The 14,707-nt window shown below is 49.3% G+C and overlaps 2 long non-coding RNA genes across 2 annotated transcripts in view; one reads left to right on the plus strand and one right to left on the minus strand.

Annotated features, from left to right (window-relative positions):
- The window catches only part of LOC105288422, an 11,404-nt gene extending 3,843 nt beyond the window's left edge, over positions 1 to 7,561 (minus strand). Inside the window, exons 1-2 of the long non-coding RNA XR_895600.2 lie at positions 7,216 to 7,561; positions 6,567 to 6,979 (exon numbers count right to left, since the gene is read on the minus strand). This is a non-coding gene — a long non-coding RNA (uncharacterized LOC105288422). The remainder of the gene's footprint in view (positions 1 to 6,566; positions 6,980 to 7,215) is intronic.
- On the plus strand, positions 7,067 to 11,940 carry LOC111736145. Its single transcript, XR_002779095.1, has 2 exons — positions 7,067 to 7,116; positions 11,724 to 11,940. It is a non-coding gene; the product is annotated as an uncharacterized LOC111736145 (long non-coding RNA).
- The last annotated feature ends 2,767 nt before the right edge of the window (positions 11,941 to 14,707 follow it).

Consider the following 14,707-nt stretch of genomic DNA (forward strand, 5'->3'; position numbering starts at 1 on the left):
GGCTAGACCCCAGAGGTTTTCAGAGTGAGGGTCAGACCTGGAGCAGGAGCCCAGCCAGTGCTGTTGGTCTCTATAAAGCAGGGCGAGCCTTACTTAGATGTTTGGGCCTGAGAGACAGAGGGGAAACTGAGGCTGGAGCCCAGGGAATTTATGTTGGTGCTGGTTCTAACTGTGGAGAAAGCAGAGGAGTCTGTGACTTTCGGAGTCCGCCGGGAGATCACAGATCAGAGTGGGTTTGGAGAAGGGCAGCTGGGGCCTGTATCGAGTGTGTATGAAAGAAAACCCATATGTACACATTAACCAGTTGACTTCCTCACCTACTGAGTTCTGGGTGTTGGGAAAGAAACAGGAAAGGCAGCCTGGTAAAAGCGATGAAGTGTGAGCTTGGCATGAGGTGGGTCTAGATCCCAATCCGGCTCTGCCAAGTGGTAGCTGTGTGGCCTCTGGCCAATCACTCAGCTTTTCTGAGCCCCATTTTTCTCATCTACAAAGTTGGATGTGTGTGTGTGTGTGTGTGTGTATGTAGGTTATAATAAAAGCTTCTATGCAGGATCAATGGTAAGTTTAGAGACAAGGTGTAAAGAGCCCCTGGGGTTTAGGATGAATTTTACTATTCATGTCACCATCCACAGGGGACATTAGAGTCCAGAGCTTTGGGTCTTCCTGAAAGGGGATACATGCAGGAGGAGTCACCTGAGAGCATATGTGTGTGCAGGTGAGTGTCTGTTAGGTGAAGGAGGTGTCCTGGGAAGGGCTCCTGTGAAATTATTGTGAGTCTCTATGCAGCAGCCTGAACAAACATCCAAGGCGGTGGGCTCTGGCCAGCCCTCCCTTCCCCACACTCCCACCCTGCCAAGGGGCCAGAGATGCAGGAGTCTCCAGGAAACCCAGGAAGAGGTGCTCCCCGAGTCCCCTCTCATGACTCCCTCTCCTGGGCCCCCTTGAGAGCCACAAGGGCTCCCAAGACTAATTTAGAAGGTAGTACCCAAGATCCCAGGTACTCAGCTTTAAAGTCCTTGTCCTGGGAATGAGGCTGCTTCTCCAACAGCCAGGAGATCCCTGCGTGACAATCCGAGGAGACTGAGGCCACTGGGCAGGACTGATCCCATGGTACCTGTACACACGCCACTCCCCAAGTCTGCAGGAGTTGGGGGCTTCTAGATCCATCTACATTTGTGGGGTCTGTACCTCTGGGTTTCTCCAGTAGGTACCCTAAGACACCAGTGGGGCTCCATGTCAGTTAGGCAAGACATGGGGGCTCCCTGACCTGGCATTCAAAGAGATAGACTCAGGCAGGGGCAGGTCGCCTTCGAACTTCCCAAGAACCTCCTGGACCTGAGGTCTGGGAAGCAGAAGCAGAGCTTTCTACTGCTTCTTTCCTCCCTGGAGCATTCCCCAAAAGGAGGCCGCTTTAGTGTTTGGGGAAGGATTGTGGGGGTACATCTCAGACCTTTGACAGGTCACATTCTCCCACATTCTCCCCAATCCCCCACACCCTTGTAGCCACTCCCACCTGCCTGGCCATGAGTTCAGCTGACTAGAATTCTACCAAGAGAGGTGCCCCTGGGAAAAAGGGACAGTGAGATGTGTGTGTCTGAAGGCCTGGCTCCTCACGCAGGTGCCGCAGACCACCGCAAGCCCCTCCCTCTGCCTGCATCTCAATGCAGCACCAGGAAGCAGCAGGTGGAAATCCAGGGCCTCAGAGAGACCACGGACATTAAAGTGCTAAGCAGATACAAGGCATGGATCTTTATATTCATCTTTTATAGACCAAATCCTTTTGTACCCTCCCCCCTAACAGGTGCAGGCTACCTAGGAAGGCCCTGGTCCCACTCCTTCCTCCTCTCAACGAATCCTAGCCTCAAGCTGTCTGGCTCTTAAAACAAGCCCCTCTGTTTGGGGGGTTTTAGAGGCAGCTGGAAGGGGACCCCAACCACCCCAACTCCTTCCAAGTCGGGGGAGTCAGGAAACCCTATTCTAAGGCAGCCTTGAGCAGTGATGTCTGCCGGGGTGTTGGGGGAGGTGGGGGTGGGGAAGGACCAGGAGGAAGACTCTGGGTGCCGGATCCTGAAACTCCCTTGGGCGTGAGACCAGAAACCTGAACCCCAGGCCCCCCACCCCGCCCCCCAAGCCACCGTCCGGAAAAAATAAACTATTTCCTGCAACCAGCTCCGAAACAAAGTCTGTGAGTGAGCTGTGACACATGTTACATAAATAGAAGCCGCAGAGGGGAAAAGCCTGTTTTCTCTTTCATTATTTATCACTCTCTAACCATCTCCAGCTGGGTGAGTAAACAGGCGCATTGGCCCATAATGAGGAACAGACTGCTGCCGTGGGGCTGCCAGAGGGTGAGAGTGTGTATGCATGTGTCTGTCTGTCTGTCTGTCTGCTCCTGAGAGGGAAGAGTGGGAGTCTGCGATGGAGAAGGCTGTGGGGCACCTGACTGCAGACAGCAGGGGATTATTCACCTGGAGCCCTGGCTGGGGGTGGGGCACAGTGGCTGCAACTCTCCACCCAGAGGGTTGGCTGAGGATGGGGTGGCTGGATGGAGAAGGAGTCAGAAGGGGAGAGACTGTGTGGGTGGGAGAGGATGTGAGAGGTATGAGCCAAGTGTCAGGCTGCGAATGTGCCAGGTCTCAGAGCATGACCCCCAAGGGGTGGCCTCTGAGTGTGGCCAAGGGGATGTGTGTGAGTGGGCTGGGGCAGGAGGGCTTGTGAAAGAGGAGTGTGACTGTGCTGGGTGTGGAGGACTGTATGTAAAACTGGGAGACCGAGGGAGAGTGAGTGTATGTGATGATGCGGCAGTATGTGAGTGTACGTATGGGTGTGTGTGTGTGTGTGTGTGACTGTATATGTGTGATCCTAGTGGTATATATGGGTATGTGTGATTTCGTGACTATGGCAATGTATGAACGTGTGAATGTGCATGTCTGTGTGACTTTGATAGTTTATACAGCTGTGTGTAACTCTAGGCGTGTGCTAAGTACATGAGAGGTTTTATGGCCATAAGATGCTGTTATGGGCTGAACTGTATCCACGAACAAACAAACAAACATGCTGAAGTCCTCACCCCCAGCACCTCAGAGTAAGATCTTATTTGGAAACAGGGTCACAGCAGATGTAATCAGTTAAGTTGAGGTCATACTGAAATAGAGTACCTATCTGCAATATAACTAGTGTCCTGATAAAAAGATGTTCATGTGAAGACACAGAGACCCATGTCCCTGTGAAGACAGAAGCAGAGATTGGAGTAATGCGTCTACAAGCCAAGGAACACCTAGGGTCATCAGAAGCTTGCAAGAAGCTAGCAAGAGGCGAGGAAGGATCCTTCCCCACAAGTTTCAGAAGGCACCTGGATTTTGGACTTCTCCGAAAGTGAGAAACAATAAAGTTCTGTTGTTTTCAGCCACCTGGTGTTTGCTACTTCGCTATGGCAGTCCTAGGAAACTAACACTGGCATTTATGAACATGTCGTATGAGCTTGGGAACGTGGGAAACCATGGGAGTGTGTGTGTGCGCGTGCATGTGTGTGATCCTTGTGGTGAAGATGGGTGTGGGTGTGACCATCTGACTGTGGGAGTGTGTACATACATGTCTGAGAACAGGGAATGTGTGAATGTGCGTGTTTGTAGGCAATGCCACACACTCTCTTGGCTTCTAAGTATTATCCCAGAAAGGAACCCAGCAACCATCCTTCACTTCTGGCTGCCTCTGTACACCCCAGACCCTGCCCTGACCTTGGGCAGCTCAGCCCGAGGCACGTCAGCCTTGGAGGAGGACTGAGACAGTCCGGTGGAGGGCTACCCAAGCCTGTCCCTGCCCTAGAGTCACCCAACATCAAGATGTAAACCCTACCCTGGCCCACAGAACCCGGAGTGCTCATCAGGAACCCCAGTGAGTGGATGTGAGGGCCATCTGGCTGCGACATCTGTCACCCCATTGATTACCAGGGTTGATTTGGCTGATCTGGTTGGCTAGGCATGTGTCCCCTTCCTCTCTCACCGCTCCATGTGAGTCGCTCCCAAAGCTGCATGCTCAGTCGAAGAGGATGACCTTCCCCAATAGAGGAGAGGACTGTTCTGTCAAGGGTATACAAGTAGCTGAGCTCCCCTGCTAAAACCTCCAAACAAGCTCTCAGGGACCCCAGTGAGGCCCGGTCCAGAGGCTGGAGGCAATAAGGTAAGGAGTCAGACTCCTTGTTTGTGATCTTGGGCATGCTTGCCTGAAGCCTAATTTTTCTCTAGTTTGAGGCTAATGAGCTGGTATCACCTGTCCTGCATGGGGAGTTACAGTGGAGACAGAGATTCTTGAAACAGAACTGAGTACTGTGTTGACCAGACCCATCCCAATGGACCGCTGGATGTCACAGAGCCGTCTAGAGCTTAACCTCCCCAGGCCATGTTCAGACCAGCCTGGCCTCCTGCTGGCCCAGCCTCCACCCCCAACCAGGGGATATCACAGTTGTTCAATTACTCACTCAACAAAGCACAGGCCCCAAGGCCCATGTCTTAGAAGCCTCAAAAGTGCCCTGCGGTGAAACCTCAGACAGCTACTTCTCTGAGCCTCAGTTTCTCCTCTGTGAAAAGGGTACAACCATCCTTGCCCTGCCTACTTGATAGGGATGGTGTCAGGCTTATGGGATCTAAAGGACATGAACTTGTCTCATAAAGAAGTCCTTTATAAAATGCCCCACAGCCCGACTTTGTGAATGGAGCATCACAAAGGGAGCCCCATATGCCAAGACCTGCGGTACTGATCTCATTCTCACCATCCGAGTGCTTTGTTCTTTCCTCTTCCAGCTTGTCAGTTTCTTCCCTTAGCTCTATAATGGTTTGATTTCATTCAAAAGTCTGCAAAATGGGGTCCCAGGGGCCATGTCCTACCTGTTCCTGTAAGGTCTGGGAACTAAAAATGATTTTTATAGATTAGCATTTACCATTGATTTGATGATTGGGATCATTAACTTTGAACCCCAATTAAGTAAAATATATCCCCTTCCCCGATCCCATTCTTCTCATTAGTAGACCTGTGTTACAAAAAAACTATATTCGACTATTATTGTAATTATAATCCCATCAATAAAAATTTGTTTTCTCTCTTATTATGTAAGTCTCTACATAATTCCCTCAATTTTGCCTTGGTCTGCAAAGCCTAAAATATTTATTGTCTGTCCCGTTACACGAAAAGTTTGTGGGTGTTTGCCTCTATTACAATGCTGACACTACAACAAGATAGTCATAGTTTGCCAACCCTTGAATTAGAACACTGTACGCCCTTGGCCCTTTGGATTGATTTGGAGAAGAGCGAGTACATTTCTTGCAGGTCCCAACAAGTCAGCATTTGCTTGATCCGTTCACTGGATTGAACTGGGCAGGATGTGAGTGAATCTAACAGGACTCCCTCTAAGGATTTTGAGAGTGAAGCTCACCCAGGAAAAGGCAGAGTTAGCAATGTAGGAAACCCAATGGCATTGTTTTAAGCCCTTGGATCACACATCACTTGCAGTGACTGCCCTACCCCTTGATTATTCTGTTATAAGAGCCAAACAATTTTGCATTGTTATTTAAGCCATTTGAAGAGAGTTTTCTGATATTTGCACGAATACAAAAGCACAAAAGATGGTGTCTAATCCAGCTCAGGGTATTCAAGGAAAACTTCCAAGAGGTGGTGTCAGCTAAGCTGGGTCTTAGAGTTAGTGGTGAAAACAAGTGGTAGGAAAGGTATCCCAAGCAGATGGCAGGAGAGGAAAGAGCACAGCACCCTCCACAAGTCCCAAGTGGCAGAGCTGAGAGTGGCCAGGAATGGGATTGGAATTTCAAGAAAGGACACCTGTGCCCTGTGCTCCAGGCCAAGGTGCTTAAATTTGGCCCTGTGGGAATGGTTCTTGAGGATAGTTTGACAAGTTCAGATTGGCACTTTAGATAGAGCTTTTTGACCACCGTGGAGGATGGACTGGAGGGAGGCATAGGGAAGAGGTCAGATTAGAGGTGAGATGGCAGTTAGGAGGTTACTGGAATGCCCAGGTAGAAGATGATGAGGGTTCAGACCGATGGCAGTGGGAGTGGGGGTGGAGAGGAGGAAATGACTCAGAAATATTTTGGAAGCCACATCCACAGGACTTAGTGACTGATTAGATGTGCAGAGAAGAGACAGGGAAAATCAAGTGGTGATTTTTGGTTTCTAGAGTGACTGGTCGATTTCATGCCACGACTGAGAAGAAAATGCAGAAGTAGGGCATGTTTTGGGATACAGATGATGATTTTGGTCTGGGGTATGTTGAGTATGACATCAGTGGAGGTTCACAGACATGGGAGTGGGAGCGAGGTCTGAGTTAGGGACATCACTTGGAGCCGCCAACTCACAGATGGTAGTTAAAACCATAAGAGTAGATGAGATCGTCCAAGAGCTTGTGGGAGCAATGGGTCAAAGCTGAAGCTTTGGGAACACCAAGCATTTAAGAGGAGATAGTGGGAGGTGACATGAACCCACAAAGGAAAAGTCAAGGAGGAGACGAGAAGGTGGAGTGTGGCAGGTACTGGCGCCCTGCCCATATCTCTGGTACTTACCTCTAGAGAAGGCTGCTTACTGCCAACACCTGCTATTTGCTTGAGGGTTTTTTCCTGGCCATAGAAACACTCTTGGCGCCAGCTCAAGGCAAGCCGGAAGTGCTGGAGAGTTAATGTGCCTGGAAGCAGCCTTCAACCAGTGACCAAGAGGGAGCTGGAGGATAAATACCCCGCTTCCTTGCCTGGTGGTGTGCATGACTTGAGGCATGTCTCATACAGCTTCCGGAGTTCCCCAGCGGGATTGCACCCCTCTTGCTCACGTGGTAGCATAACTGTCATGATGACACTCCCTGAATTGGCTTCCTGCCCTTCTTTCTCACTTTCCCACTTCCCTACTGGTATTTCCTAGGACTGATTCCCGAATAAACTACGTGCGCTAGAATCCTTGTCTCAGAGGCTACTTCTGGGAGAACCTGAAATAAGACAAAGGTGTCGTGAAAACCAGACAAACAGAAAATTCCAAGATGTTCTCTCCATGTAATTTCTGTCTTCGGAGGGATCAGGTCACCCTGCCCCATACACGGTGCCCACTTCCACACTCACAAAAGAGGTAAGCCAATTTCTCCCCTGGCCTTGAGGTTTTCATCAGGAGACTACACATTCCCTGTAGTCCCATCTCGCTATCAAGAAATCCTTTCCTATCTCTTACCTCAGTTCCCCCCTCCTTTTATAGGGGCTGCTATGTCCAAGGAAGTGTGGTCTCAGCCCCTTGAATAACACAAAGGCTTGAAAAGATTCCTCAGCTTGGAGCCTCTCCCTCCCTTGTGCTCCTGGCTTAGTCCTCTCCTTTTCCAGCACTCCAAGTGGCTTTCACTTTTTTCCATTTGTTACACGTCCAGCCTTGTAGATGTTCATCATTTCTCTTTCTGTCTGTGACCCAGGTACTGGCTCTGACTGCCAGTTAGTGATTCACAGAAAGGCAGGGAGCGATGGGTGGCCTAGAAACACTCCCTACTTCCAGTCAGTGACACCTGACCCACACTGCTCTTCACCTCTAACCTCTCAAGGCAAGAAACCAAGGGGAACGAAGGGACTTGAATCAGACTTCTGGGGGCAGGGAGACGGGCTCTCACTAAGCCATATGGTAAAGCGATGTGTAGGTATAGAAGAGTGTCAGGTGTGAACGCAGGCACTTTGCTTATGTAAGTGCGGAAAACTGTGTGTGAGTTTCAACCTCTAGAAGCTTTGGTCTTGCCATTTGTAAAATGAAGATAATAGCAGTACCTACCTGACTTAGGCTAGCTTCCCCCAGAAGCAGCCCTGAGAGAACTATTCCAGTCCACATGGTTGATTTAGGAAACTCCAGGAGAGAAGTGGGAGAAAAAGACAAGGAAGGGAAGGAAGGTAATAAAGTATATTATCCACCCAGCTACGAGGGTGGGCTCAGTCCTGCTGGGGAAACCCTGGGAGTGCACAGAGAACACACACCTCAGAGTTATCTCCCCAGAGGGGTGAAAGAGCGGGGGTATTTATACACCACTTTCCATCTATCATGGGTGGAGGACTTTCTCACACAGTGGCAAAGTGGAATCCAGTGCCCAGAGGCCACCTTCAGGCAAAGCCAGGCAGGCACTGGTCATCAGAAGCCTCAGGGGTGTAGGTGGTCAGGGTGTCATCAAACAAAACAGGGCACCAAAGATCTGGCATGTCATCTCAGAGGGCTGTTGGGAGGTAAAATGAGGTCACTCATGAAGAGTTGTTAACACAGTGCCTGATGCCAGTGATTCTTCTCTAATCAAGATCCAGCCTCACCCCAGGCTTCAGAAGCCTGGCTCAGGGACTTCTTGCTGCCTAATAACCATGAGGGAGGTCTTGGGGGCTGGAAGGTTCAAAAACAGAGGAGATTAGTGGAGAAAAGGCCAGAAAGAAGAAGAGGTGCAGGAGACCTGGGAAGGAGGTGGGCCCTGAGGTCCAGGTCAGGCATGGAACATGATGTGGACTGTGTGTGGAAGAAGCCCCAGGAAAATGTGTGAGTCCCACTGCATGGGCCCAGTTAGATGCCACACATGATAAGGGACTTATAAAGGCTCTAATCTCCCCGCTTCTATCCACTCTACATTCATTGCCTCTGCCGTTCATGGCTCTGCTTTCTCTTTAAAAAAAAAAAAAAAAATTAGGACTACCATGGGGGATCAGGGATACATCTAAAAAGTATCTGGTATACAGTAGGTGCTTAATAGGTGGTGGCTATTTCCAGTGTGAGGCTACCTTGGCTTTGACTTCCCTCTTTCTCATTACACCTCACCCTCCAGTGCCAGTGGCCAAGACTCCAAACCCCAGGCCCTCAAGCTCCCATGGGGAAGGAATACTTCCTTTGCAAAGCACAGAGTTCTAAAGGGATCCCCACTGGACAAGCAGAAAAGGAGCAGGGAGGAGTGATGAGAAGAATGGAGAGCACAGACCTTTGGGAGGAGGGGATGCCCCTGAGGGAGTGAGGGTGCTGCCTTGTCCCATTTTCTATCCAAGTCCCCCACCTGCTACCCTGACCCCCAACTCTTGCCCTCCAATCATTGAAGACACAGTTGTTGCTTAAGTTCTACAACACCCAGCTTATACAGGCAGGGCACCAACTTGCCCTGAAGTGTCAGGCTATTTTTTTTTAGCTTTGCTCTAAATTATCAAATCATAATCAAATCAAATCAACGTGCATTTACAGTGCACCTACTATGCAAAACAAACGATGCTGGGTGCAACAGGAAATCCCAAAATGGCTAAAATCATGGGCCCCTGACCTGTTTATTATCTAGTCGGAGAGATGAGACATAAATGGTTAAACAGTTAACAAACAATACAATGTATTTAAAGTCACTAGGTGCTTATTAAATAAAAGTTAGCCAACAGCACATTGTAGCATCAACATGTGTGCTAAAGATGAGCGGGAAAGAGATGGTAGTGGCTGGGGTAATCAAGAAACAACAGTAGCTCCAATCTATCTAACTCCTACATTGAAAAGAACCCTACATGAGTTATACTCTTCCTCACCACCTCTCTGCCAGACCCACATATTTCTCCCTATTCTGTAGTTGAAGAAACTGAGATTAAGCCCCTTGCTTCAGGATTTCAAGCTTGAAAGTGACAGATTTGGGATTTAAATCTAAGCATCTTCGCAAGGGAAAGAGATATGGAGTAGCACTTGAAGGATGAAGAACTATATGAAGAGAAAAGGGGTTCTTTTCTCTAAGCCCACTCCTTGGCCCCCAGACACACTCCCTCTCAGTGAAAGGTCAGGTTCATTGCGTGAGAGAGGGGAAGGATGCTGGGTCTGCTCTCTTAGCCATCACTGTGTGTGTCCTGCTCTCTCCCTGCAGGGAAATCCCTCCACAGAGCGGGTCTCGTTTGACCCAAAGACATCGTGTTCTAATTGATGGGAAATTGTCCACTGCTTGTCAGGTTATTGTTCATTTCCTGATCCTTAATGACTGATTTTCTACCAGTCAGCCTGGAGTCCCGTGCCCACAACCCTGAGGACAAGGCCTGAGTCTTTGCATCCCTGAAAGTGACTGCAGGAAGGCCTGCAAACATCTCTCAGGGCTCGGGGCACACGGCTGGCCTGGCACCAAGAAGGGCAACTCAGTCCCTCCTTCAGTCCTGGGATAGTTCCCCACATTGCAGGGTCCTCTACTCAGGGCAATATGGTAAGCTGATGAGCCTCCCCCCCAGGAATAGAAGCCCCCCTTAAAAAGGGGGAGTCTGGAGAATGCCTTGAAGGTTCCTGGCACAGTTCATTAAGATATCAACCTTTAATGAAATATTTGTTTAAATCGTCATTTATCTTAGGGAGCAGGGGCCTTTGTGGTGAAGGAAAAGGCTGCCCCTTTCTACCCCTCCCCCACCTCCACCCAGCACAGATCCTGGGTCTTTCTGAGTCAGAAAGACTGGGGAGCAGGGTGGAGAGGAACAGCTGGCAGATATGGGGAGGGGAGAAGATTCCAGAATGGAGGAATCACAGGAGGAAGACAACTTGACTAAGCAGGAGGCAATAAAGGGGAGTAAAACAGAAAGTTCTAGAAGCACCCCACCACCACCACCCACTGCTATGTGACCACAATGGCCAAACATCAGAAACAGCCCAACTGTTCCATCGAGGGGAGGTTGGATCAAGAACCTGGGGCACAGTGAAACAGCAGATCGTTCTCCAGAAGCCTTTCAATTAATGACCTAGAGATACATTCAATAAATCTGAATTAATCTCAGCAACATGAAGTTGAGTAAAAAACACCACCAATAAAAAGAAAAAGCAAGGAGCAGAAGGTACTTTCATTTGAGATTTCAAGATGCCTAAGCAATACTAAGTGATTAAGAGTATAAAACTTACTTGGGAAGGCTACCTACCAACTTCAAGAAACTGCCTACCTCTAGAAGGGAAAGATTTCAGAAAACCAGAGGGAGAATTATGGAAAAACCACAAGACCAGCAACCATTTTTAAGCTTTTTATTTTTAAATATAAAAAAAAGGTGCACAAATCATAAGTGTACATACAGCCCAATTAATTTTCGCAAAGTGAACACCCCTTGTAACCAAATTCCCAAAACACAGAACATTCCCAGACCCCCAGGAAACCCCTCATGCCCCTCCCAGTCACTCCCCCAACTAGAGTAGTCACTCTTCTGAGTTCTAATGTCATCAGTTTGACTGATTTTTGAATTTCAGATAAATGAAATCACACTGTGTGTTTTCTCTGGTCTGGTGTCTGGCTTTTATGCTCAACATTCTGATTGTGAGATTTCTCTATGTTGCTGTGTGTGTGGCAGTGGTTTGTTCATTCTCACTGCCAAGTACTAGCTCAAGTATTCAAATACCATGATTTACTCACCTAATTCCAATATTGATGGCTCATGAACAGGGCTGCTAAGAACATTCTAAGTGTATGTCTTTTGGTGAACACATATACGTATTTTTTTTGTTGGTATATACTTAGAAGTGGAGCTGCTATATTATGCTGGTAAAGTTTTATTCCTTGTAACTAAAAAAAGGTTTTGAGGAGGGGAAAATATAAGATTCAAGTAGTCAGATGAATGGAAACAAAATATCTGTGCATAAAGGCGTTGGGACTGTGGGAATAAAGAGACTGTTTCTGAACACACATAGCCCCAGGCCTGAGTGCCAGGCTTGGTACTCAGAACAAGCTCACCTACTAACCTACCTCATTCCCATAGCAGGGAGGTAGCTGATCCTGGGAAGGAGCATTCTGAACAAGAAGATCTGGGAACAAGTCCTTGCTGTACCACCTCCTAGCTGTGTGACCTAGAGTGAGCTGCCTGTCCTCTGAGCCCTGAGTTCCTTACCTATAAAATGAAAAGAGCTGTCATGTTGAAGGGCACACAGATGAAGTGCTTGAAATATAGCAAACATTTAATAAATATTAACCTCAGTCGTATGCATGATTTGCAGTTTTGTGAGGTCGATATTCCTCATTTTTAGGTGAGGAAACTGGAGCTCACAAAAGGCAAAATGAGCATTTATGGAAAGCACTACATGAACAGGTCATGGAGCTAGACTTTGATCATGCTTTTTCATGCTGTCCTCCCAACCACCCTAGGAAGCATCCTTCCAGTTTTGTAGATGAGGAAACTGAGGCTCAGACCTCATGGAACTTGCCCAGGTAACACAGCTGGTGAGAGAGGCTGCCTCAGTCCAGCCCCCTGTGCTCTTTAACCATGTCCTCCTAGGCCAGGCCATGGGCCCTGGTTCCTGCCACAGCCACAGCTCCTTGCCCTGGACCCTTTGAAGGAACAAGGACAGAAAGGGGACCCTCCTGCCTGTTCCCAGTCACTCTGCCTCAGGAGCCAAGGGCTAATCTTTTGAACCTGTTCACAGAGTTCCTGCACCAGAAGGAAGGCCTTTGGCTTGCCTGCTTTGATTTTGGGATGTTTGTTTTGTCTCTTTCTTTTTTGAAGCCTTGTTTTTTCACTAAAATGCCCTTTAGGTGAAGACAAGACAGGGTCTTTTGCCTCCCTTGGGCTCCCCCCAACCCTGACCCACTGTGAGTCACAGGGTGCTGGGAAGTGAGCTGGCCTGGAGAAGAGGAGTAAACTGAAATGAGAGCCAAAGCATTTCCCAGGAAATCCGTTTGGGCAAGTAGGCCCACGTGTGAGGTACAGAGAGGGCTGCCGCAGGAAGGTGGTGGAAAAGGACTCAGTGGCTATGAGAACCAGCCAGAAAAGAGCTTGAGAAGCCCATTGGAGGTCTCTTATTTCACCTCCCCCTGCAGAATTTTTTTTTTTTTTTTAAATCAGAAGTCCCAGTTCTTACTCCTCCTCGAGCCTCTGTAAGAAGGATGGGGAGGAGGCCATGGCCCAACTGGGCTTACATTACACGGGGACCTGGCAACTTTAAGCCTAGCCCAGGCCCGTCCGCACACCCTGACTCTCACTAGAGCTGGCTCTCCATAGAAGATAAATCAGACCACAAGACCAAGTGTTTCATACTCTTTCTCAGGTAACCCACAAGCAGGCTGTGCTGCTTTAAAGATCTCCATGAGCTCCTCCCCATCCTCAATGAACTGGCTGTAGTTGGAATCCTGCTTCCTCACTTACCATCTGTGTAAGCCTGGAAAAGTGACTTCATCTTTCTGTGCCTGTTTCTGTCTTTGAAAAATGGAGAGAATAGTACTATCCACCTCATGGAGTTATTGTGCAGACAAAATGAATCCTATGCCTGGCGTGTGCCGACTCCAACATTACCTGTTATTTTATTCTTATTGCTACTGCTACTGCTATTGCTATACTGGAAAGGACACTTTCTAATAATAGTCTCCAAATAAACGGCACTTTTTTTTTGATAGTGTGAATCCTCTCTCCCAATAATTTCATACCTAGATATCTGAAAGTCTCCAGCAAGACCTAAGTATGCCTGTGACACCCACCCAGGAGGGCAAATACATAGGATCTGGACCTGGACAGGCATCATTAACATTACAACTACTTTGGGCTCTTTGCGCCCACAGAGAAGAAATAGAATACGTGATGGAGCCTTTCTGGAGACTCTTTTCTTCCAAGCCCCACTGGAAAGGCCTTCTCTAACAGGAAATCCTCTCTCCCCAGGCCACAGCACTGACACACCCTGAAGCACCCCCAGCTTGCATTCCACAGGAGCAACAAGTGTCTGCCCGTCTCCACCGCCTCAGGTGATATGGGTCAGGAGAGCCTTCAAAAGCCATTGTCTTCCTACCCCCACCCCACAGTAGGGTCTTCCCTTGGTCATGGGCACTCCTTGATGATCCCTGAGGTGTCCCTTACTTCTCCCCACCCTTCACACGGCACCAGATGGGAGATGTTTGGGGTGGGGAGTGGAGGGGGGAGGGAGGACTTACTCAGATTGCCACAGGTCTCTGAGTGGGGCATCTGCTACCAGCATAACCCTCCCCCTGGGATCTTGGGCATTTCCTCATCTGGACTTCCCCCTCCCAACCCAAACGCACACCACTGCCACCACCACAATCCTCTCAGTTCTCCCGGGCAAAAGACGTTGAGTTTTGTTTACAGTCTAATTTGTCCGAATAATTGCCTCTACTCTGCACTTCGCTAGGCCGCGTGGATCTGGCTTTGGGCTCCTTCTTCGCTGGTTCGCAGAGTACTTTATGAGAAATTCCCCTTCCGGAGGCAGCGCGTGCCGGCGCTGACCGTGCATGCACAAAGCCCAGAAGGAGCCTCCCCACCTCCTCCACTCCGTTTCAAAAACCCAACGCCAACCTCCACGCAGTGGGGAGCATGAGTGAGGCAAGGAAGGGCCCGGGCCGGACACCGGCCACTCCCTGCGCCTAGCGCAGACCGCCGGGAACCAGTGAACCGTGTGGAGCAGGGCTTGGCGGTACCTCCAGACTCTAGAGAAGGGCGGGCTGGGGGTTTGCAAAGCGCGCTATAGGATTCGCGAGGCCAGGGTGAATTCCTGGAGGTTCTTCACCTCCCCCCACTTTCCGCAGCCCCACGTCTCTTTCCTGTGTCCCCACTTTTTTTCCCCTAAAGTTTGATCCACGTGGTCTTCTCTTGCTCCGGCCGGATGACTCTCCTGGTGAAAGTTGCTGCACCTGCTTTAGGCGAATTATGGTAGCGCTAGAAGTTGGTCTCCCCTCCCTCCGCCGCCCGCTCGCTCGCTCCCTCCCTCCGCCCTGGCTCTCCGCGCGCTCCCTCCTTCCCCTTCC

Source organism: Pteropus vampyrus, unplaced genomic scaffold, assembly GCF_000151845.1.
Source record: "Pteropus vampyrus isolate Shadow unplaced genomic scaffold, Pvam_2.0 Scaffold18, whole genome shotgun sequence".
In the NCBI taxonomy this organism is placed as follows: domain Eukaryota; kingdom Metazoa; phylum Chordata; class Mammalia; order Chiroptera; family Pteropodidae; genus Pteropus; species Pteropus vampyrus.